This window comes from Sturnira hondurensis, unplaced genomic scaffold (genome assembly GCF_014824575.4).
Source record: "Sturnira hondurensis isolate 20B ecotype Veracruz unplaced genomic scaffold, ASM1482457v3 Scaffold0021632, whole genome shotgun sequence".
Classification (NCBI taxonomy): domain Eukaryota; kingdom Metazoa; phylum Chordata; class Mammalia; order Chiroptera; family Phyllostomidae; genus Sturnira; species Sturnira hondurensis.
In genome coordinates this window covers 5,059,015-5,082,742 of record NW_028094263.1, presented here as the reverse complement: position 1 = coordinate 5,082,742, position 23,728 = coordinate 5,059,015, and the positions used below count along the sequence as shown (strand labels likewise).

At 43.0% G+C, this 23,728-nt stretch overlaps 1 protein-coding gene across 5 annotated transcripts in view; it reads right to left on the bottom strand.

Annotated features, from left to right (window-relative positions):
* WIPF2 (WAS/WASL interacting protein family member 2) overlaps positions 1-15,360 on the bottom strand; it is a 45,323-nt gene extending 29,963 nt beyond the window's left edge. For 2 of the 5 annotated variants that reach the window (XM_037033615.1, XM_037033619.1), the window contains exons 1-2: positions 15,191-15,360; positions 11,599-11,787 (exon numbers count right to left, since the gene is read on the bottom strand). The gene's annotated coding sequence lies outside the window, so the exon portion shown is untranslated. Of the gene's footprint in view, positions 1-9,199; positions 10,108-11,598; positions 11,788-12,628; positions 12,703-15,190 lie in introns of those variants that run through there. The other 3 variants (XM_037033616.1, XM_037033617.1, XM_037033618.1) reach the window with 3 other exon arrangements.
* Positions 15,361-23,728: the final 8,368 nt, after the last annotated feature.

Below are 23,728 nucleotides of genomic sequence, written 5' to 3'. Positions count from 1 at the left end.
CACATACCTACGTTTTGTGTTTGATCCCTGATTGGGATGTGTCGGGGAGGCAACCAATTGATGTCTCTCTCCCTTCCTCTCACTCTAAAAAATCAATGGAAACATGTCCTCGTGTGAGGATGTAAAAAAAAAAAACTAGTTACATGAATAGGAATTTGGGATATCAACAAGAAAATTATCTCTCCTTTTGCAGTTATATATTCAATTCTTTTTTATTATATATTTTATTTATTTATTTATTTATTTACTTATTTATTAAAACATTTTATTTGTTTATCTTTAGAGGGGAAGAGAAGGAGAGAAATATCAATGTATGGTTGCCTCTCATGTGTCCCCTGCTGGGAACTGGCCCACAACCCAAGCATGTGCCCTGACTGGGAATCGAACTGCGATCGTGTGGTTCACAGATCTGCGCTCAATCCACTGAGCTACACCAGACAGGGCTCTATTTATTTATTTTTAGAGAGAGGGGAAGGGAGAGAGAAAGAGAGGGAGAGAAACATCAATGTGTGGTTGCCTCACACACCCCCAACCAGGGACCTGGCCTGCAACCCAGGCTTGTGCTTCTGACTGGGAATTGAACTGGCGACAATTTGGTTCACAGATTGGCACTCAATCCAATGAGCTACACCAGCCAGAGGTTCAATTCTTTAATATACTATTACACCTCTTCCTAATATAAAGAAACAGAGAAATAGGTTAAGAGACATTTCAAGATCTTCTATGGACTAATGGCTCTCCTACTGTCTCTAGAGATCCTAAAGAGAAGACAGTTGTGTCTTAAGAAGATTCCAGACATTCTCCCCACTGGAATTCTTCTGATCTCACAGTTCAAATCTGAAAAAATCTAACAGTATCAGAGATGGAACATAAATGTTTGACAGAAAATCAGCTGCTCTAGGACAGCAAGTGAAAAGCCCATGAGATGGGAATGGGCTCAATATGTTACCGAACTAGTAAGAAAGCCAGGGTAGCTGGGAACGCAGTGAGGAGAGTGGTAGCAAATGAAATCCGAGGCCTTGCAGATCATCCTCCAAATCCGAAAGTAGTATCCTTCCCCATTTATTGTGCCTATAACACCAAAGAAGTCTAAAGGAACCAACAGCTTCACACGTAAAGGAAACCATAAATTCAATCAGTTATTTCATTAATCCCAGACTGCACCTGATCTCCTAGCTTAAGCACAGCTAAACGGACCTATGTACTAACTGGAAGCCTTCCAGGGTTAAAAGTTATCTGATGGTGATCTGCCTGCGTGTCCACCTGCCCTTCAACTTTGCTCCTGAAAAGGAGTACAGTGTGGGAGGTGGGAACTCATTACCACAGTGGCATAAGGGCATCCAGCTCCTGAGCCAAACAACCTCAACATGGGAGAAGAGCCAGAAGCTACCACGGAGTATTCACATGCCACTCCAGGAGACAACAAACGGCAGGAGTCAAACAGGTTCCCATAATTACACGGGAACTCACGTCAACACAGAATTACAAACACACCTCGTGTGCTCTAGGGCAGAATACAGTAGAGGGTCTCCACTAAGTCATTTTTGGTTTAAAATACAAGGAAACAGACTAGAGTAACTTTCATATTGTTCAAAGGCCTCCTTACCCCAAAAAGCTTTGTATAGGTTGAAAATAATCCACAGCACTCTTCTCTCAGTGAAGAAAGTGCTATTTCCCCCTTGAAACTCAATTCAATCAAACCTCTGATGAAACAGATGTCTATCATGATGGAGTTAATTAAAATTCTAAGGTTGGCTACATGAAGGAAAAAATCATTTTTCCAACTGCAGGCATTTTTCAATCATGGATAACTCAACTATGTAGCAAATCTGACTGACCCAACAAATAATAAAATATCACATACTCACTGTGAATATTTAAACTGAAAATCCTGTGACTTCTGCAACTAAACCTAGTTGTTTTACTTAAAAAAAAAAAAAAAAAGATTTATTTATTTATTTTTAGGGAGCGGGGAAGAGAGAAAGAGAGGGAGAGAAACACCAGTGGGTGGTTGCCTCTCACACATCTCCAACTGGGGACCTGGCCCACAACCCAGGCACGTGCTCTGACTGGGAAGTGAATCATCAACCCATTGGCTCACAGGCCAGACCTCAGTCAACTGAGTCACACCACCCAGGGCAAATTCTTTAGATAAATGATTTTTCACAATTACAAACAGCAGATAACCTGAAAAAAGGAAGAAGGCAGAAGAAAGATAACTACATACTGAAATCCTTTCAAATACAATTTCTGTAATAAAAACATAAGTATACATCCCAACAATGAGGCTTTCTCCCCCCAAAATAAGACTTTCCTCTTGTCCCACACTTTTTATTTTTATTTATTTATTTAAAAAATTTTTTTTCAACATCAATGTATGGTTGCCTTTCGTGCGTCCCCTGCTGGGAGGAACTGGCCTGCAGAGAACCGGCCTGCAACCCAGGCATGTGCCCTGACTGGGAACCGAACCACAATCCTCTGGTTCGCAGGCCTGTGCTCAATCCACTGAGCTACACTAGCCAGGGCAGGGACTGTCCCACATTTTTTAAAATTCTGAAAACATAAACTCAGGAGACTACTTATTCACATGCTACTTGATGTGGTAAATATCAGGTGCCACAGGTTATTCCCAGATACAGGGCAACCCAGGAGCCAAGTCCTCTCACCTAAAATGAGGGCAAACAATGAATGAGAAGTCTACTTTTGCGTTCAACTAAATAACTACTACTGCAAAGGACAGCATCACTGAAAAATAACTAATGCAAGAGCAACTGTAAATTAAATGTCTGAAAATCACCCTAAACAGATAATATGGAATGACCTCACCAAACACCCCCAATCTCCCTACCACACCCCAAAGCAAAGAGAAAATCTGTTAACCTGAAAGCACTCAAGTAATGGGAAGGTGGGGGGACGTGTACAGAAAAACAGTCAACTGCTAATAGGCAACAGCTAATAACCACAAGACCTCCAAGAACTGAGAGCCAGGGTTCTCACAACATTACTAAGACAGGCACTATCCTGACCTCCAACCAAACCTAGGCACAGCTGCAAACATCTCATTTACAGATGCTTCAGAACGGCAGTGAAAGTTTTCTTTTAGGCCAAGGGATCTATAAATACACAAAAGAAGAGAATATGCCCTTTCATACTGTCAAAGTTAAATATAAACTTCCAATCACAGTGCTTGAACATCTCCAAAAATGATGCTGCACACATCCAAGGCAGATCATTAGTACATCTGTTTTCAAAGCCTGAGTTAATTTCCCATTTTACAAAAAATAAAAATAAAAAATTAAGATTCCTGGATTTGGACAGTGAAATGATGCAGAAAGTAGCTCAATCTCCATAACTACTATTTTCTCCCCACCCACACATCCCAAGAGCCAGTGGGTTTAGAAACACTGGCTAAAAACATGGAGTCAAGCCCTGGCTGGTACAGGTCAGTGGAGTGAGCACAGGCCTACCAACCAAAGGGTCCCTGGTTTGACTACCAGTCCGGGCACATGCCTGGGTTGCGGGCCAGGTCCCCAGTCGGGCGCGCATAAGAGGCAACCACATAGTGATGTTTCTCTCCCTTTCTGCTTCCCTTCCCCTCTCTAAAAATAAATAAATATAATCTGAAGGGGGGAAAAAAGGAGTCATACGAGGCCAAAGTTATTACCATCAACCAATATTTGACTAGAGAGAGGAATTAATCAGATTAAGAACACAAATTATAATTTAGAAATCCAGACCAAAGCTAGACAGACTAAAACACAGTCTTAATACAAAAGCAAAACTCAGGGAAGCCTCAGGAGTTTGCTTTGATGATCTAAGATAGCAATAAATGGTTTAGAAGACCCTCCTAAAACAGAGTCTACAAACTTGCCTGAAGACAAGATACAACCCAGGGCACTTGTTAAACAAACAAACACACAAAAAGATTCCTGAGTCCTAATCTCTGACCTTCTAAAATCATAAATTTTCCAGAAGAGAGATTTGGGAATCTGTATATTCAACAATTCCTGGTGTTAGGGAAGTCTGAAAAACAGTAAAGGAGTATTAGTAATCAACTACACAGACGCTATCTGAATAGGTATCAGCAAGAAAAAGCTGATGACTATGTTGGTTAAACATGAATATGCTGCATGCATTTTATCATAAAACATCATTAAATTATGCAAAGGGATCTTTTTCTTTAATTTTTAAAAAGATTTTATTTATTTATTTTTAGAGGGGAAGGGAAGGAGAGAAGGACAGAAATATCAAGGTATGGTTGCCTCTCGTGAGTCCCCTGCTGGGAACTGGCCTGCAACCCAGGCATGTGCCCTGACTGGGAATCGAACCGCAATTGTGTGGTTCGCAGGCCCATGCTCAATCCACTGAGCTACACCAGCCAGGGCAGGGATCTTTTTCTTAAAAGCCTAAAAATAAAAAACAAAACAAAGAAAATAGGAAAGGAGACAACAGCAGAAAGAGAGAGGCAAACAAAATTTTGGAAGCTGGAAAGCAGATGCACTAGTGATAACGTCAAACGCCTGCAGTGGAAAGCAGCAGATTCCTACCACAGAATCCCCAAAAAGGCTCAGAAACTGGAGGAACTCAGTACCTCTTCTGGATGAAGGAGAATCTGAAGGGCTAAAACAAGGGGATTGGCTGGGAATCTGAATGAGAAACAGAGTATTCCATCCTCTTTCCCTTCCCCGTTCTGCCGAGCAGAAGATTGGAGAAGCTGAATCAGAGGGCCTCGGAACCAGGGACCAGTCAGAACTAAGGGCAGGAATGCCCAGCTGAAGACAGGGGATCAAATAAAAGTCTAACTCACTCTCCTTTCCCCATCACTCTTCCCACACTTGGCTCCAGAAACACGAGATGCTGGGCTTATGCTCTCCGGGCAAGAGACTGGAGGATGAGACTGGGGGACCCACTGTGAGGGAACTAACAACCCACCAACTCACCAAAGTGATGCCCACCACTTGATAAGCCAGGGCTTCACACCAGAGCGTACTGTTTTTATCTTTTTAATTAAAAAAAAAAAGTTTATTGATTTTAGGGGGAGAGAGAGAGAGAGAAACGTGGATGTGAGAGAGAAACATTAACTGGCTGCCTTCCATACGCACCCTAACCAGGAAGCAAACCAGCAACCTAGGCACGCACCCTGACCAGGAATCCAGTTCCCGACCTTTAGGTGCACGGGATGACACTCCAACCAGCTGAGCCACAATGGCCAGGGCTAGTACCTTATCCCTAAAAATGAACAGACAGCCAAGAATTATCAGACATTTGAAGAAAACCTCTGAAAGTAGGAATCAAAGTAAACAAACTTCCTGACAACATGAAAAAAAATTTAGGAAATTAATACTACATGTCAGTACAACAGAAAATATGGAAAAGCTAAGGAAATCTAAAAATAAATTAAGTAAAAAATAAAATTAAAATAAAAATTTGCAAGGAGAAAATGGAGGATGTCTAGGAGTTTCACCATCTGGATAACAGGGGTTTCCAGAGAGAGAGAGGAAATAAATAATTATGGAAGAAGGAAGACATTATCAAAAATATAATACAAGAAAACTTCACAGAATAGAAATAAGTTTTAGACTGAAAAGGCCCACTAAATGCCAAACATGGTGAATTTTTAAATATCCACACCAAGGCACAACATCACTGTATTTCGGAACACTACAAGACAAGACCCTCAAACCTTTCAGAGAAAAACCAGACCCTACACAAGAACCCAGAATCTGAAGAGCATCAAACCCCACAACACCATTATTACTGAAAGTTGTAAGGCCACAAAGCAAGGCTTAAAATTTCCAACGAGATATGACCTCCAACATAACATTGTATTTAATCAAATATCAACTAGCATGAAGGTAAAAAAGAGACAATTTAGACATGCAAGTCTGCAAGGCCTCAAAAAAGGCACCCTCCCCCCGCCCCCCGCAATGGCCCCTTTTTCATAAAGCCTCTGGAAGAGACTCTGCTCATGTGTTTGGATGTACTGAAAAGAGATTTATACTTCTGCCTGAGTTTAGGGATGATTCAGTGATTAACAGTCCGTAAATCAAGCAAAAGAAAAAAGAAAGAAGGAAGGACGGGGGAAAGAGAAAGAGGGGGGGAAAGAAAAAAAAAAAGAATGGCTTATATTTAGGGGAAAATGTATAAAGAAGGTACTATATTCACAGTACACATAGTCATTTTATTACATGCTAATTTTTTCCTTTTTTAAAATTCTAAAAAATATTTAATTTATTCATTTTTAGAGAGAGGGGAATGGACGAAGAAAGAAGGAAACACCAATGTATGAGAGAAACATCAATGGGTTCCTTCTCGCACACCCCCAAATGGGGACCCGGCCTGCAACCTAGGCATGTGCCCTGACTGGGAATTTAACTAGTAATCCCTTGGTTCACAGGCAGGCACCCAGTCCACTGAGCTACACCAGCCAGGGCCTAGTTTTTTTTCTTTTGGTAACATTCACCACTACTCTCTTCTGGACTCATGCGGTGGCAGGTGGGAGGAGTCTGGAGGCCTGGAAACTACATTCCCAGAATCCCGTCCACGGGGTTGTGATTTAAATTCTGAGAATTCAAGTCATTCACTTAAGATCTGGAAGACAGGAAAAATGTAGATGCCACTACTGCCCTTCCGGTAGCTGTAAGAAGGTGTGTGGCTTTGGACAGATAAAACACGTGGTTTGCTGCAGTTGCCAATATTCTGCAAATTGCCTGTGCTGGTTCTTAAAGCAGCCAAGACTATTAATGGCAGCACTTTCTTACAACTCCGGTAACACGGTTTTCCCTCACCTATGTTCCCATGGCCTTCCAATAGTTTTATAAGCATCTAATATCCTCTTTGAAACATCAAGAATGGTTTGTTTTTCTGATTGAATCCTGATACATACTATAAAAACACAAAATATTGATTTAATCAAGACTGTGATGTTCTATATCAGGAAGCTAGCAGAAAGGCTTGAGGGTAGGTAGAAGTATAAAAATACAAAATCATATTCCATTTTAAAAATTCAATAGGTAATATCTATGAATGAAAAAAATCAAGAAATAATAGTATAACTATTATTTATATTAGTATTTTTATTTGTATTTTTAACTTTGTAAAAACAAAGATAATACACATCAGGAGCCCTGGCTGGTGTGGCTCAGTGAATTGAGTGCCGGCCTGCAAACCAAAGGGTCACTGGTTTGATTCCCAGTCAAGGGCACATGCTTGGGTTGCAGGCCGGATCCCAAGTGGGGGAGTGTGCAAAAGGCAATCACACACTGATATTTCTCCACCTCTCTTTCCCCCTCTCTTTTCCTCCTAAAAATAAATAAATAAAAACTTAAAACAAAAAATACACATCAGGGAAAAAAACACTAAAAATATTAAAAATAACACAGGACGAACAAGAAAAAAAGGAGAGCAATATTTTAAATTATAAGACTTGTGGTGCCCTGGCTGGTGTAGCTCAGTGGATTGTGCGCGGGCCTGCGAACCAGAGGATCGCGGTTCGATTCCCAGTCAGGGCACATGCCTGGGTTGCAGGCTGATTCCCTGCAGGCCAACTCCCAGCAGGGGATGCACGAAAGGCAACCATACATTGATGTTTCTCTCCCTCTCCTTCCCCTCTAAAGATAAATAAATAAATAAATAAATAAATAAAATCTTTTAAAAAAAAAAAAAAACCTGTGGTGCCCAGGCTGGTGTGGCTCAGTGGACTGAGTGCCGGCCTACAAACCAAAGGGTCACTGGTTCGATTCCTAGTCAGGGCATGTGCCTGGGTTGCAGGCCAGGTCCCCAGCAGAAAGGGGGCACGTGAGAGGCAACCACACATTGTTGCTTCTCTCCCTCTCTTTCTACCTCCCTTCACCTTTCTAAAAATAAATAAATAAATAAAGACTTGTGGTACTATCTGACTCTTTCAACTACGTAGTCTTACTATTTTGATTCAAAAAAATTTTTAATTTAATTACTAAAACCCCCCAAATTCTAACACTGTATAAGAAAAACCAAGCTTCAGATTGATCAGCATTTTAAAAAACAAGATCTATACTATATCTGTCCCAATATGCCACAGCTGCAGATTCAACCCCCAGTCTGGGCACATGAAAGAAGCAACCAACGAATGCATAAATAAGCGGAACAACAAATCTGTATTTCTCTCGCTCCCTCTCTAAAATCAATAAAATTAAAAAACAATACTGGATCTGCTATCGATATAGTTAAGGACAGTAGAAAATCCTCCCCAAAACAAAATAACTGAAAGGCTATTACACTAGCTTCTAGAACCTGTGCCCTGAATTCAGCACTAATGGAAGCAGGCTGCCTAATGTGACCTGAATCTCTGCCACAGCCTGGGTGTCACCTGTGCTCACCATCCCAGAGCTCACGCCATGTCACAGGTCAACTATGTGAGGAACTCCCAGGTCACTATCAGAAATCGTGACCAAGATTAATTGTAAAGGTAAACACAAAAACAGACGGGTAAATCTAAAAACCAGCTACCTTAGATCCTTTTTTGGACTTGTTTTCAATTAAATGCACTACCTGAAAAATAAAACCAACATATGCTAACAAAACATCTTTAGAAGCTGTAAGAGACTATTAATTAGATTAAAAAGGTGATGACAAGGACAGCTGAAACCTAGTTGTTGATGACAACAAAATGACACTTCTCACCCTGGGCTAGCCATGCCTCCTAACTAACCCTCAGCTCCCACGGGCCACCCCTCATTAGCACACTCCAAATATAAAAGGAGAGAAGCATATACAGAGAAGAGTCAGAAATAAGGAAAATCCAGCGAAGACAGTCTCCATATGAAAAGGCCTGAGAGAAAACTTAAACAGATGCTCCATGAAATGCTGACCAAGACTTCAGATGGACAGTGTCACGCCTCACTTCAAAGATAGTATCTGAAGTTCCGACTCGCCACAGTCTAATACCAAAGCTGTGACTTCCATTGTCACCTTGATGAGTCTCTTCTCTCTCACTCTCATACCCTTAAGCCATCAGATACACAGAGGTTTCTTGCTGAAATGCTAGAAAAATTTTCATATTTCTACTCCTTGATCACTAGTGATAGGCAGCTAAACCAAGAATCTACTTTAAGTTAGGAAAACAGGGCAAGCTGATCAAATCACACAAGGCACTGAACTGAACAGGCCCATCTGGGCTTGGAGGAAGGGTACTGTGATTTCTGAACAAAAGTCAACATACCTGCAGGTAAAAATGCTTCCATGCTTTACAACGAACGGAGCTTTGGCTACGAATTCATTTGTACATCCAACCAGAATCATGTGTCACGTTAAGACGTATGGTCTAGATGAAGGGTATGATAAGAACATCTGTGCACTTTCTCTAGCCCCATAAGGCTTATAAAAAATAGTATTCCCTGGAAGTAGGTTTTCTGTTTCCTAAATAGCAGGTCTGGCAAACTAACACTCCATCATCCCCATAATCTAAGAATTGCTCCCCAATAATCGTTCATCTCACCAACTTCTAAGATCCTAAAAGTTTAAGACCTAATACAGCTACACAAGTTTAATTTGCAGGATCTAAAAGAAATCAAGACTAAAACAGACTTTATCCAGGGAAATTCTTACAGAAAACATGTTCCACCATATAACTTCAGGTTTTTTTCATAATAATGATGGTTTTAGCATTAACACCAGTAAACCAGTATCTGTGGAAAGAGCTGACAGGAAAAAAAGTCTCTACTATAAGGCTGAGCCCAAAGCCCACTATGCTCTTTACTCCTTTTTGGAGAGCGCACACTCTCTGCTGCCTGGCCTCCCACCACTCTGCTCTTCATTCCCCGAGGTCCAGACACACTGGAACTCCCTTTGACTCTTCAGAACAACCATATTCTTGCCCTCTCAGGATCTCCACCGGTGCCATCTCCTCTGCCCAGAACAGTCTTTGGTCCTGCCCTCACCTTTTAGGTTCAGCCTTAGAAGTCCCTCCCTCACAGACCTTCCCTGACCGTCCTCCTTCCCTGTCAACCTGGGTTAGGCTTGCAATTAGCTGTCTCCATAGCACCTACAGCAAAAGTAATTATCTGTTTAATGGATCTTCCCCTCTAGACTGTAACTGCGTGAACGCGGGGATTGAGTCGGTTTTGTTCACTGCTGTATCTCCAGCACCTAGCACAGTGCTTGGCACACAGCAGAGGCTCAAAAATTCTTATCTAATAAGTGAATAACACAGCCTCCCAAAAATCAGCTTCTGCAACTCTACTTATAAGGGTGGGCTAAGTAGGTTTGTAATTGTGAGTAGACAAAACACAGACTTTATTCTTATATTATTACTTATTAAAAGGAAAAAAGTATAGTGTATAGCCCTGGCTGGTGTGGCTCAGTGGATTGAGCATGGGCCTGTGAACCAAAGGGTCACCGGTTTGATTCCCAGTCCGGGCACATGCCTGGGTTGCAGGCCAGGTCCCCAGTAGGGACACATGAGAGGCAACCACACATTGATATTTCTCTCCCACTCTTTCTCCTTCCCTCCCCCTCTCTCTAAAAATAAGTAAAATATTTTTAAAAAGAAAAAGTACAGTGTATTAATAGTGCTATACTTATTTTTAAAAAGGAAAGAAGTATACTTATTTGCTTCATAGGTACATGTTATCTCTAGAAAGGATCTTAAGAAACTTGTCATGTTGATTGCCTCTGGGAAGATGAACTGGATTATGAGTAGACTAAAGGTAAAAGGTAAGCTATTCACTGTACAACTTTTTTATCTTTCAAAATCTGAACATTAATGTACTGTCTATTTAAAAAGTAAAATTTGCTAAAGACAGTCCTGTCCTTATTCCTAAGACAGTGATGGAAAGAGTTTAAATGTTCTACACCTGGACCTTTGATGATAAATGTCTGGCCTACTAGCTGAGCACTGGCAGGGCGGAAGCGGAAAAAAGGAAAACTCAGCCATAAATCTCAGACAGCTTTCCCCATGCTTTAGAAGAAAAATCTCACTTTTTTTTGGAACCAAATGTCCCAATCTGGACATACAAAGAATGTTTTCAATCAGAAGGGGTTATTGGGAGAAATTACTGGATTCAGCATTTTTATAAGCATAAAAAGTAAGTTGTCAAATCTGTACTGAAGAAATATAAACACTGACTAAAAATAAATTATTTTCACTGAAGGGCCTTAAAATCTAAATCGAGCTTAATTTAAATCCACGAAGTTTAAGAAACTAAATTTTTTTGGAAATCAATTTTAATAATGGAGAGGAAAGCTACACACATTCCTTAAAATACAGATTTGCCAAACTTTAAGATACTCTTTAGAAAAGAAAGGTCTGAAACTTGTTTAAATACAACTCCAATAATCATATTTGTTATCACAATCAAAGCCCTGGACCAGCCCTAGCCAGATAGCTCAGCTGGTCAGAGCATCATCCTGATACACCAAGATTGTGGGTTAGATTCCCAGTCAGGGCACATACAAATCAGGGCACATCAACCAATGAGTGCATAAAATAAGTGGAACAACAAATTGATGTTTCTCCCTGTCTCTCAAATCTAGTCCAAATAAATAAATAAATAAATAAATAGCAGCAGCCCGGGACCAGAGTTTAAACCTTTGGTTCTAAACCTGTGAAGTTTCCCAAACCTGCATATCAGGAACAGAATACGCTGGACTAATGATGGCAGGAGAAAGCCGAATCCAGGGCCACCAACGAGAGGATCTGTCTTGGGGTCTCCAATGTTACAAGAACCAATGTCATAGAGTGCAAGAAATGATCTTCATAATCCATCCCAAGACCTATCGGAGACACTGTTATCTTCAACTAATTATCCCCTGAAAAACAAAAGGGTATTTACTAAGTAGAACATACTGAAAAGGACATTTACTGAGCAGAACAAAGTATTTAGTATAGCCATTCTAAATTGTTATGACTTTGCCAAGCCTAAATGGCAAGCTAGAAGCCAATTCCTAGCTCCCCTCTTTGATAACTTATTGGACTCCACAAGTTCTTTCTGCATTAGCAAATGTATCACCTTTCCCCCCTACTAACCTTGTTTTTCTCCATAAAGTTCTGAGCAGCATTCTAAATACCCTTCTATATAGTATGCCAAACAGTGCCCGTGAACTTAGCCTGTGGCTCCCCAAGCCCAAAGGCTGAGTGAGAGTGGAGAAATAAAGAAGTCGGAAATACTCTGTCTTCCTCAATGCCCTGGACTTTCAAAGCTGGACAAAGGCAATGATTCTGCACTTAATCACAAGATGAATGAGAAACAGATTTGAACTCAGAAAAAACAGAGGGGTACGAAAACATTCAGTAAGGGTACTGCCTCCATTTCCTTGCACAGCAGCTCTCAGGATCTGCCCGTGAACCCCATTTTGACACAGAACACCCCATGTACTCTAATCCGGGGCATAGCCCTCAAGAGACAGTCAACCGGAACTCTGCCAACTCCTGCTCAGGAGTTGTGTGAAGAACAGTAGCAACAAGGGCCTACTTTGAGAAGGAGATCAACATCACATTCAAGAAGAAAAGAAGTTATTTGGCAAAAAGAAGCATGTTGCCAAAATGTTAGTCACAGCTTCAAGGCCCCGGTTTGTGTTTCTGAAACTATTCTTTGCTCTGACAGAGTCCATTCTCCGGCCCAGGAAACCCAGCTCAGCCTCTGTCACCCACGTCATCTGAAGCAGTCAAGAATCCTTTCAGTTTAGTGGTATCAAACTGTGACACGGGCAAGATGTCCACCAGAGACAAAAGGGGAGGAAAAAAATATGTAAAAAATTTGCTGTTTCCGCTTAGAACTGGACCAAGTAGAGCGGTAGAAAACACAACAAGATAGGAAAAAATGAAAAATCATTATGTTAAACACGCAGGCTATACCCAACAGCCTTCCCAAAGCTCTGAACCTCCATAACTTATTTCAAAACCTTCTTTAAATCTAACCAAAAGCACACACAGTAGGTGAAACAACAGCAAAATACGAAGCAAGTTTCCATTCCCAAGTAAGTGTACTTACTTCACAGTCTACAGCTAAACTCTTCCTAGGTTAGTACGAAGACTATGTTTTGCTGAAACAGACTGAACCAGCACCATGATTTTCAAAATTACTTCGAGAGCAATAGGAAAACAGACTCAAATACACCTGGCTACTCTCCCAAAGAGCTCAAAAAGTCAAGAAAAACTATCTGACAATTTCAATAGAAACAGTATTCCTCTCTTCCTTTCTTAAAAGCAAAACCTGAAAATTCCACCGTTCTCAACACCTTCTCCCTTCCCCTGCATTTCACCTTTGTGCTGACATCACGTAACTAATCAGTAGCAACTAAGGTAAACACTACTCTGATACGAAGTATGACAGAGAATGAGAAACTGCCCCTCTTAAGCAAATCCATGTAGGTGAGCCAGACAAGCTCACCTACAAGCAAAGTGTTTAGGGTATTATGCCTCCCCAAAAAGCTCAATCAGTTGATATTTCAAAGGATTAACAGAAGGGTTAAAATTGTCCACAGACACAGTGGCAATGGGGCCAAAGTGACTGGACCAAAGTAACTGTCTAAAATGCTACACTTCTGTGAATTTTCAAAAAGATCCTGAGGAAAGTCAGTGTTTGTCAAGAGTAAAGTGATTAAAAAATGGAAAAAAAAGGTTTAAAGAGTACATTATTCTGGTGGCAGACAGCACTCTCCAATATTCTCATTCTCCACCAACAGACCTCATCCACCCCAACTCCAATTTCCCTATCTCGATCTTGATGGCGGCCAATACAATGAACACAATAGGAAATTTGGGGCTACTAAAAATTAAAATTGAGAAAAGCTTAAAAAACAGACCTGTATCAAGTCTCCACTCCCCTAGCCCAGTGGCTCCACACACCAAAAAAGTTTGGGGCTCAATTCGTGGTCCAGGGGTGTGCAGGAGGGAACTGGTCATCGATGTTTCTCTCACACCGATGTTTCTTTTTCCCTTTCTCTTTTTTCTCTCTCTCAAATCAATAAACATATCCTCAGGTGAGGATTAAAGAATAAATAAATCACCAAGTCTTCCCTAGCACAGAAATGCAGCAAAGCTGAGAGGAAGAAAATGAGAAAGACCTGTCTTCTAAATATCAATGTGCCAATTTCATTTTCCAAGATCACTCCTTTACAGCCTCGTGAAAGATCCCATCTGGTGGACACAACCTTTTAGAGGCAGTGAGGAGATCAAACCTATATTTCAAAGGGAAAAAAACGAGACGGTTGAACAACTGGCCTCAAATTGTTAATCTTAAATTAATCCTTAGGTGGGCTAGAACGGTCATTCCCTGAGGTTCTTTTGCGACGTGCACAAGGAGAAAACAGTCACCAAAAACATTAAGTCATTTAGAAACAGCAACTCTAAGACAAAAATAACAGCATGAAAATGCAGGGGGATCTTGGGGGAGTCCAAAGCAGTAACAGATTATTCCAATCCCTTTAAAATTACCAATTCGAAGGTACACCAGCTCTTCCAGTTTGTCGCTCCAGTGTTATCTTTTGAGAATTTTCCTTCCTGATGAGTAACTCAACAACACACACAGCCCACGCGGAACACTTGAAGATTTCCACCTTCCCTCACTTCACACCACTCCAAACTGAAGCCTCAACTCGGCTGCGGCCAGGTGCATCTCAACATTTCTCAGTCCAACGTTGACTCAAGCGTGATTCTCACTAAGCGTTCGCTCTCAAGATTCCCTCCAGAGTAAGCAGTTTCCCGAATCAACCTCTCAACCGTTGGTTCTCACTCAATTCAATCCCCAAAATGTCACAGTGGCCTCATCACCCGCAGTCACCCGCAGCATCCTGTTAATTACCTGTTCCCAACAGGTCCTCCCTCCCCAACTCCCTTTTTGCGCACGGTTACCTCCTTCCGCGCTGAGTCGCGGTCTTACTCACCTTAGCCAACCCTCAGGATCCTTCATTTCCTTCCTCTTAATAATCTTCCACCACATTTTCACAGGCAGCGATCTCCCCACACCAATTCCCAACCACTCCCCTCACTTAGATTCCCCACGCCCCCTCTCCTCCAAGTTCTTCCGACCCAGCCCCCGCACTCCCTCCCCTCAGGCCCCGCCCCCAGGACCCCTCACTCCTTCAGGCCCCTCCTCCAACACCCCTCTCCCCCGAAGCCCCGCCCCAACCCCCCTCTTCCCCGGCTCTCCCTCCCACTCAGGTCCGCAGGTCATCTCAGCGACAGACCCAGACCCTCTCGCCCCTTTCCGACCTGGCCGCAGGGCTCCAGGAGCAAATCCTCCACCACCTCCGCTCCAGCTTTGTCCCGTCCTGCTCGACCCCCGCCCGGCAAGCTCTCTTTCTCGCCGCCGCCGCCGCCCCTTTTGCCAACCCGGAAATGGATCTGCTCCCACCGTCCCCAGCGTCCGCGAACAAAATGGAGGCGGGGGGGAAAAGGAGCAGGGAGCCGGGAGCGACAAGACGCTACACGCATGCGCCTCCGAAAAGCCCACCTCCTGCCGGAGGCTGTGAAAGCGGAAGCGTTTCCGTGGCCACCATCTTGGGAAGGTCGCAAAAATTTCGCGGACTAGCTAAGAGCAAGGTTTGCAATTTTGGTTCCAATTGTAATCACCTGGGAACACTTAAATAGTGATGCCTGAGTTGCACTCACAGAGGTTGATTTAATTCGTCTGGGGGACGGTGTAGGCATCGGGCCCTTTGAAACTGCGCGGATGATTGAACTGTTGCCGAGGTGGCTAATTAGTTAGCTAATTAGCTAACAGGGTCTTGAGTATACCTTTTTCTTTATCCCACAGCGCGCGTATACAAACACACCTCACAAATGCCCTACCCTCATTTCTACTTAACGAAGACCTCGCCTCAGTCAACCTTGCAAGAACCCAGTAGTCAAGCTTCGGTTGTCATAGCAACTGAGAGGCAGGTCTCCTGCCAACAAGTCATCGTTAACGTCAACTCAGCCACCTGACTAGAACACTCGTGAACCCCGGTGTCCAGATTCCAGGGGTGGAGGATGGTGCCGCAGTCGACTAGAACTGCTTAGGTCTGGCAGAGGAATTGCCCCTCCCTGTTGGGGTGCTAACTCCATCCCAGCTCACAGGATCCCTCCCTAGTCCCCCCGACAAAAGTACCTTTCTACTTCAACCACGTCCATTGTCTTCAAAATGCTCTCCATCGGCCTTCCCCTCCCCCGAATCTGAAGTAAGGGAGGGGACAGGATTGGGACTGCTACCTGTGTGCCCTTGGGCCTCAGCTACCCCATCTGTAAAATGGAGCTAATAGTGCCTGTCTCCACTGTTTCATGGGCTCAAATCAGGTAATGAATGGGAAAGCATGTGATAAGCCACAAGTTGTTATTATTTTTGTTTGCCATGAGTAGTACTGAGCACCACCCACTAGTCAAGTGAATGTCACAGCATCTATTGAGGACCTGCTGTGGGCCAGGCACTGGGCTAGGCACCAGGAGATGACTGCGGAAGTGACTAAGGCAGAGCAACTCCCCTAGGGCACTCTCCGTGTGGTGGGCAGATTGACGTGTAAACAGCTAGCTGAGATATAAGTCAGCATGTGATTAGTGCTATGGGGACATATGGGCTCCTGAACATCAAGCCAGACAGTGACTAATTCCTGCTAAAGACTGGGCGAAGATTTCATAAACAGCTTTAAACTCAGCTTTGAAGGATGAGTACAATTTTATTATTAATCAGAGAAGGCATGGAACACATTCCAGACATAGGGATCTGTGGGTGCAGAGGTAAAGATTTTCAGGTATGTAGTCTTACATGCCCAAAATTAGGGTGATAGGGCCAGGTGGATCTAAACTGCCAGCTCTTCAGCCTTAGTTTTCTTCTGTCCCATCCTCGCTGGCTATACACTATGCAGAACTGCCTTCTCTTGCAGTAACACATCAAGTGGTCCCTCACGGCCTTTGTATTGGCTTTACTCTGCCTCTTCCTCATTTTTCAGGCCTCTGCTCATATGCTCCCTCTTCAGAGGGCCTTCTGTGCCCACCACAGCTAATGTAAGTCTCCATTCTCTATACCATCACTGCACGATAACGGCAGTCACTGGGGTGGAATAGAGGGACATCTCATGCAGATTTAGGGATACAGGGGTAGGCTTCATAGAGAAAGTAACTTCTAAATGAGGACTGATGGGTGAGTAGGAATTGGCCAAGGGCAGAGGTTGGGGAGGAGGCGTTTCAAGGCAGAAGCGGAGTATGTGCGAAACAAAAAGAATCACATTCTAAAACCGAAGCATTTTGATGTGGTTAGAGTTAGAACTGTGGGAGAGGCAAGAAATTAGATTGAAGAAGTAATCCCAGCATCTGAAATTTGTTAGCACTACCTGCCATGTGCTAGGCACTGCCTTAACTTCATATGCCATAACTTGTTTAATCCTTGCGGGAACTTTCTGAAGCAGGTACCATTACCCCCATTTTAGAGATGAAGAGACTGAGACCCAGCACAGTTAACCATCTTGCCCCCAAAACCACGTACCTACGAAGCTGCAGAACTGTCTCCAGAAACTGCACACCAAATGACCCGGAGTCCTATCAGACCCAATGTCCCTATATTATAACAACTATGTTGTCACTCTACTATCCCCAAGTGAAATGAACAGATAGTATAACTTATTTGACTTCAAAAAACAAATCAACGTAAAGCCTTAACAATAGTGAAGACAAGTAAGAGGAAGGTCATTTAATATGTCAGTGCTCAGGCACCACCGTGCTGGAAGATACCTGGTACAGTGGTCAGCTGAGGGCACTCACACCTAGGCTAGAATCACTAAGAACATGACAGTAACAAGTGCAGACCAGCCTAAGGGCATTTTGTTGGGCAACATTGTCATTTGTGATATGATTTTCCAAAATGTTGGACAACTCTTTGTTAAAATTTGGAACAATGGCCCCCTCCCCCAAAAATGCAGTAGTTGTATTCCTAGAAAAGAGATTATATGAACAATGTGCAAAAATATTTCATATTTGTACTTTCATTTTCTAATAATATGCCAGGCTAAGTACCTTGGAGACCTGCTCCCTAAAAGCAACTAAAAATCCTGGGTAAAATATTTTTTAAATCTTAAATGCTTAGGTAAAAGTAAGGAATTTTCAGGGCAAAACAAAATAAGTAGAGGCAGGGGACACACACACAGATAAGTGAGACACTGAAGCCGGCCTTTGCTCCGAAGACACTTGCCTGCCAGGTGAACGTGAGCTTTTGTCAGTGTCTCATGGGAAAAAGGAGCACCCCCAGACCTCAATGGGAGTTTCCAGGAGATCTCCCTTCGTGGAGATGGGATCCCAGAGGACCACATTCTCATGGCAAGGGTGAACCGAAAGGAAACCAGTCCTGGCCTCCCTCGGGTGTAAGGTTAATGGAGACGGGTTCTATCTAGGCTCAGGTGATAATGAATGGGTTCTTCTACATGGAACGCCCAGTAAGACGATTGAAACACATGTGCATCCCAGGATGATTCTTGGTGGACCCATCCCTCCCATTGGAGGCCTCCGGCACCTTGACCCCTGCCAACCCAATGCCGTCCTTATCATTGTGATAAGCAAAAGACTGCTACAGATTTTCAAAATGCCCTCCCAGAGAAATGAAGGACCCCAGTCCCGTGCTACACTGTCTAGTTAACAAGGGCCAATTTGTGAAGGATTGTATTATCTATTGTAAAAAGTTGAATTTTATCTCAAGTTCAAGAGGAAACCATTGGAAGGTGTAAGCTCAGTAGAGCCATAACCCTCTTCACCCTCTCGAAAGAGCCCTCTCACCGAAGCGTGGAGAATGGATTAGACGGGGCCAGGTTGGCAGCAGGAACCCCAGTTGGGAAGCTGTTGTGGACATCTAAGTGAGAAACGATGGTGGCCTGCACTGAGTGGCTGCTGGGCATTGGCTGGGCACAAAGACTTTGGACACAGGGTGTCCATTTCTGTGCTAGACTTTGGGCTGTGCTGACTGTCTGCACAGCCCAAGGCCTCAAGTCTTAGTTCTCTGCACTGCTGAGTAGGCTGAGGTTTTGGGCAGTTTACTCCACGTCCACCCATTCTCGGGCTTGTCTGAAAACCCAAGATCAGGCTGAATAGAATACATCTGAACTGTATACATACTTGGTAAGAGAGGGGGGCGCTAATGATCCCCAAGTTTCTGGCTTGTGCAGGTGATGCCAACACTTACCTGGAGAGAGTCAGGAAGGAAGAGGGGCTGGGGAGGGGCAATAACCTGAGGACCCTGGAGGGCGAAGGTGGGAAGAGAGGGCTATAGGCAACTGAATGTTTAGGTCTCAAACTCAGAAGAGCAGTCGTGGCAATTTTGGACCTACTAACTGTGGTAGCTAGTCTCCAAAGACAGCTCCCAAAGACTCAGGACTCTGGTATTCATCGAAATCAGCTGGCCTGTGACTGCCATACCAGGTCCAGATGTGAGCCTTGAGAAGAGCTGGCAGCTTCGTGTGCTTTGGGGACCCCTAAGCTCCCATGTGAGAAGTCAGCTACTCTCCTGTACAGACCACCTGGGGGAGAGGCCTTGACATGGAGTGGGGTCCAGCCGACCCAGTATTCCAGCTGTTCCCACCAGGGTCCCGGGTGAGTGAGCCAGCCATCTTGGACAGTTCCAAGATGGAACTTCTCGCTGCAGCCACATGAGACACCCCAAGTGAGACAGCGAAACTGTTCAGCTGAGCCCCCATCAACCAGAGGATTATGAGAAGCTATAGAATGGTTATGGTTTTAAGCCACTAAGTTCAGAATAATTCGTGATGCAGCAATAGGTCCCCAACAAAAATATGTGGATGAAATCTAAGCCCAGGTTTAGGGAGGGAAGAGAAGAGGACTTAGGATAGACCCAAGGAACTCCACGTGCAAGGACTCAGCTGAGGGAGAAGGCCAGCAAGGGAGATTGAAGAGGAGGGCAGCGGGAAATCCTGAGAGTGCAGTGTCCTGAAAGCACGATGAATGTTCAAGAAAGAATGGTCAGAAATATCAAATGGCACAGAGAGAAGCAGTCAGGTGTGTTCCTAGGGTTTGGTAACACGGGAGTCAGTGACCTCAGTGAGAATAGTTCAGTGCGTAGTGAAGGCAGAAGCAGAGGCACTGGGTGGAGGAATGAAAGGGAAGAAACACAAAGCAACAAAACCGAACAAACTGAAGGTGCACATTTGTTTTCTTAGAATTACACGTATTGACCTGGATGAATCTCACGCATGTCACATTCAGGAGAAAAGTTGCTGAACACTACATACTATAGTGTTTATATAAAGTTTAAAAATGTGCAAATCTTAAAAACTTTTAAAATTCACTAATAAAAAGACAAACAACCCAATTAAAAAATAGGCAAATGGCCTTGGCTGGTGTAGCTCAGTGCATTGAGCACCAGTCTGTGAACCAAAGGGTCACCGGTTTGATTCCCAGTCAGGGTCACATGCCTGGGTTGAGGGCCAGATCCCCAGTAGGGGCGTGTAAGAAGCAACCACACATTGTTGTTTCTCTCCCTCTCTTTCTCCCTCCCTTCCCCTCTTGCTAAAAATAAATAAATTTTTAAAAAATGGGCAAAGGATCTTGCAGTGGCTTGAATAATGTCCTCCAAAAATTCACATTCACCCAGAACCTCAGAATTTGACCTTATTTGGAGCTAGTTCTCTGCAGATGTAATTAGTTAAATTGAAGTCATGCTAGATTGAGATGGGGTCATGTTAGATTAGGAGGAGCCCTAAATTCAATGACGGCTGTCCTTATGAGAAGGGGAGAGGACCCAGAGACCCATGGGAGAACACAGTGTGAAGATGGAGGTGGAGATTAGAGTGTCTGCAAGTCAAGTAAATAAAACTCACATAGCATGAAGTCATTTTAATCACTTTAACGTGGTTTTTAGTACATTCACAGTGTTATGCAACTATTACCACTATCTAATTCTGGCACATTTCCATCACCCCCCAAAGAAACCCCATACCCATTTGCCCTCCTCCCGTCCCCTAGCAACCACTCACCCACTCTCTGTCTCTGTGGGTTTGCCTGTTCTGGACATTTCATATAAATGGAATCATACAATACACTACGTTTTGTATCAGCTTCCATTCATAGTATTTTCAGGGTGTATCCACATCACAGCATGTATTAGCACCTTTCTTCCTTTTCATGGTTGAATAATATCCCATTGGACGAATACACCACATTTTGCTTTACCCATTCACCAGCTCATAGACACTGAGTTGTTTCCACTTTCTGGCTATTTTGAATAATGCTGCCTTGAACATCCTTGTATGGAGAGTTTCGTTTGGGGGTGATGGAAACGTTCTAAAATCCACTGTGGTGATGGTTGCACAACTCTGAGGATTCGCTAAAACTCACTGGACTGTATCCTTTAAATAGTGAGTTATATGGTACGGGAATTATATTTCAAGAACACTGTTACTCAAAAATATGCAAAACACACTATTGTTTTGAGATTACACATACATAGTAAAAGTTCACAAAAATGCATGAAGATGAGCTCTGACTGGTGTGGCTCAGTGGATTGAGGGCTGCCCTGTGAACCAAAGGGTCAGCAGTTCGATTCCCAGTCAGGGCACATGCCTGGGTTGTGGGCCAGATCCCCCAACTGGGGGCATGCAAGAGGCAACCACTGACATGTCAGTGTTTTTCTCCCTCTCTTTCTCCCTCCCTTATCTCTCTAAAAATAAATAAAATCTTTCTTGAAAAATGCATGAAAATGATAGCACACCCAGGAAAGTGGTTGTTCCTGACAAGAAAGGAAGATGTGAGCAGGGACAGGTACCAGGTAAGTTTTCATTTCTTAAGTTGGGTGGTGGAGAAACAGGTCTTCGTCATGTTAGTCTTTAAATGTTTTGTATGATCGAAATATTATGCATTATATTTAAAAGTAAGTTTTTAACAAAGGCAAATGATTGGGATACACCGGATATTTGATGCAAAAATTACCAGACATTCACTGCAAAGAAAAAAGTCTCTTCTAACTGGAGAACTCTGGTGGTGACCCCCTAACCAGGGGTCAAACTTGGACATCACTAACATGGGCCAGCCTCTCAGTGTAAAGCTGTTAACGGCATCGCCTATAAAGAGTTCTTCTCTAGAATATTAGTGCTCCAGAAAACCACTAGAACTATGTTGTCCAGTTGGGAGCCACGAGCCACGAGCCACTTGTGTAAATTAAACATGTGCACTTGTGAACAATTAAAATGTAACTCGTCCAAATGGAGAGTTATGCTGTAAGTATAAAATGCACCCCAGATTTTAAAGACAGTACAAAAGAAAATGCAGAATACCTCACTAACGTTTTTATGTTGATTACATATAGAAATGATATTTTGGATATATTGAGCCCAATAAAATGGATTGTTAAAATTAACTTCACCTAGGTCTTCTTACTTTTTTATTTTTTAGATTTTATTTATTTATTTTTAGAGACAGGGGAAGGGAGAGAGAATGAAGGGGAGAGAAACATCAATGTGTGGTTGCCTCTAGCACACCCCCCACTGGGGTCCTGGCCTGCAACCCAGGCATGTGTGCTGACTGGGCATCGAACCAGCGACACTTTGATTCGAGGGCCTGTGCTCAATCCACTGAGCTGCACCAGCCAGGGCCCTCTTCTTACTCTTTTAATGGGACCACTAGAAAAACTGAAACTACGTCCGTGGCTCCCACACCAGCTGTACTGGGCAGTACAGAACTTAGACAGAAGTTACCCTCTACAGAAGGGATGGGGGTGTAAGCAGGCAAGGGTACAGGGAATCAGCCAGACAAGTAGAGACTTTGGGCCATTTTACAAGGCATCTGTCCTAGTCTTTGAAAAGCCAGTGTAATTGAAAAAGGAGAATAGAAAATGAGCTAGTCTAGCATAAAAGAGACTGAAGTGGTATAACAACCGAATGCAATGCAGGGAACTAGATTGGATCAGGAGGCTTTAAGATTTTTTAAAGATTTTTTTAGACAATCCAGGGAAAGTGAATATAGACTAGAAATTAAATGATACCATAGAAATATATTGATTTTCTTAAGGTATGATAATGGTGGGTGGATGTGTATGTAGGAGAATGTCCTTATTCTTAGGAGATTATCACAGAGGCAACTTACTTTCAGATAGCTTGGCAAAAGAAAAAATTGTGTGTGTGTAAGTAGAAAAAAAAGACACACACAGAGAACAAAAGCAAGTTAGCAAAATGTTAATTATAGAATCTAGAAAGGTTAAGAGTATTCGTTGTACGAATCCTTCAACATTTCTATGTTTGAAATATTTCATGATGAGAAGTTGGGGAAACAAGACAAAATAAAAAAGGAATAAATGGGACATGAGGAAGTGGAGACAGTAAGTGGAGCCAACCCTTTGAACAAGTTTGGCCATGAAAGAAAGTGAAAGGGGACAGTAGCTGGAACAGGCATGTGGAATTAAGGAACTTGTTTTTAAAAATAACTTGAGAGGGTTTAAATACGAAATGGGAAAGAGCCAGTAGAAATGAAGAGAGTAAAAGATACAAGTTATTCTGGTCAAACTTCTTACTCATGTTTGGGGACAGATTCAAGAGATCCCCCAGAAATGCTCTGTCTAACCCACTCTCCCTGTCCCATGCCTCTTTCCTGTCCCCAGCCTGGTGAGATAGTAATCTTGGTAGCGACACCTAGTGGATTAAAAGGGCATTGCTTAAATTCTTCACTCTTGACTTAACCCCTGATCAAGAGAGCAGGCCTCTTATTACCATGGTCTTCTGACCGCTCCAAATTATGGTCACTATTGCTAGGACAGCCTAGCAGGTGCCATGCTACTTAGTAAGCTCC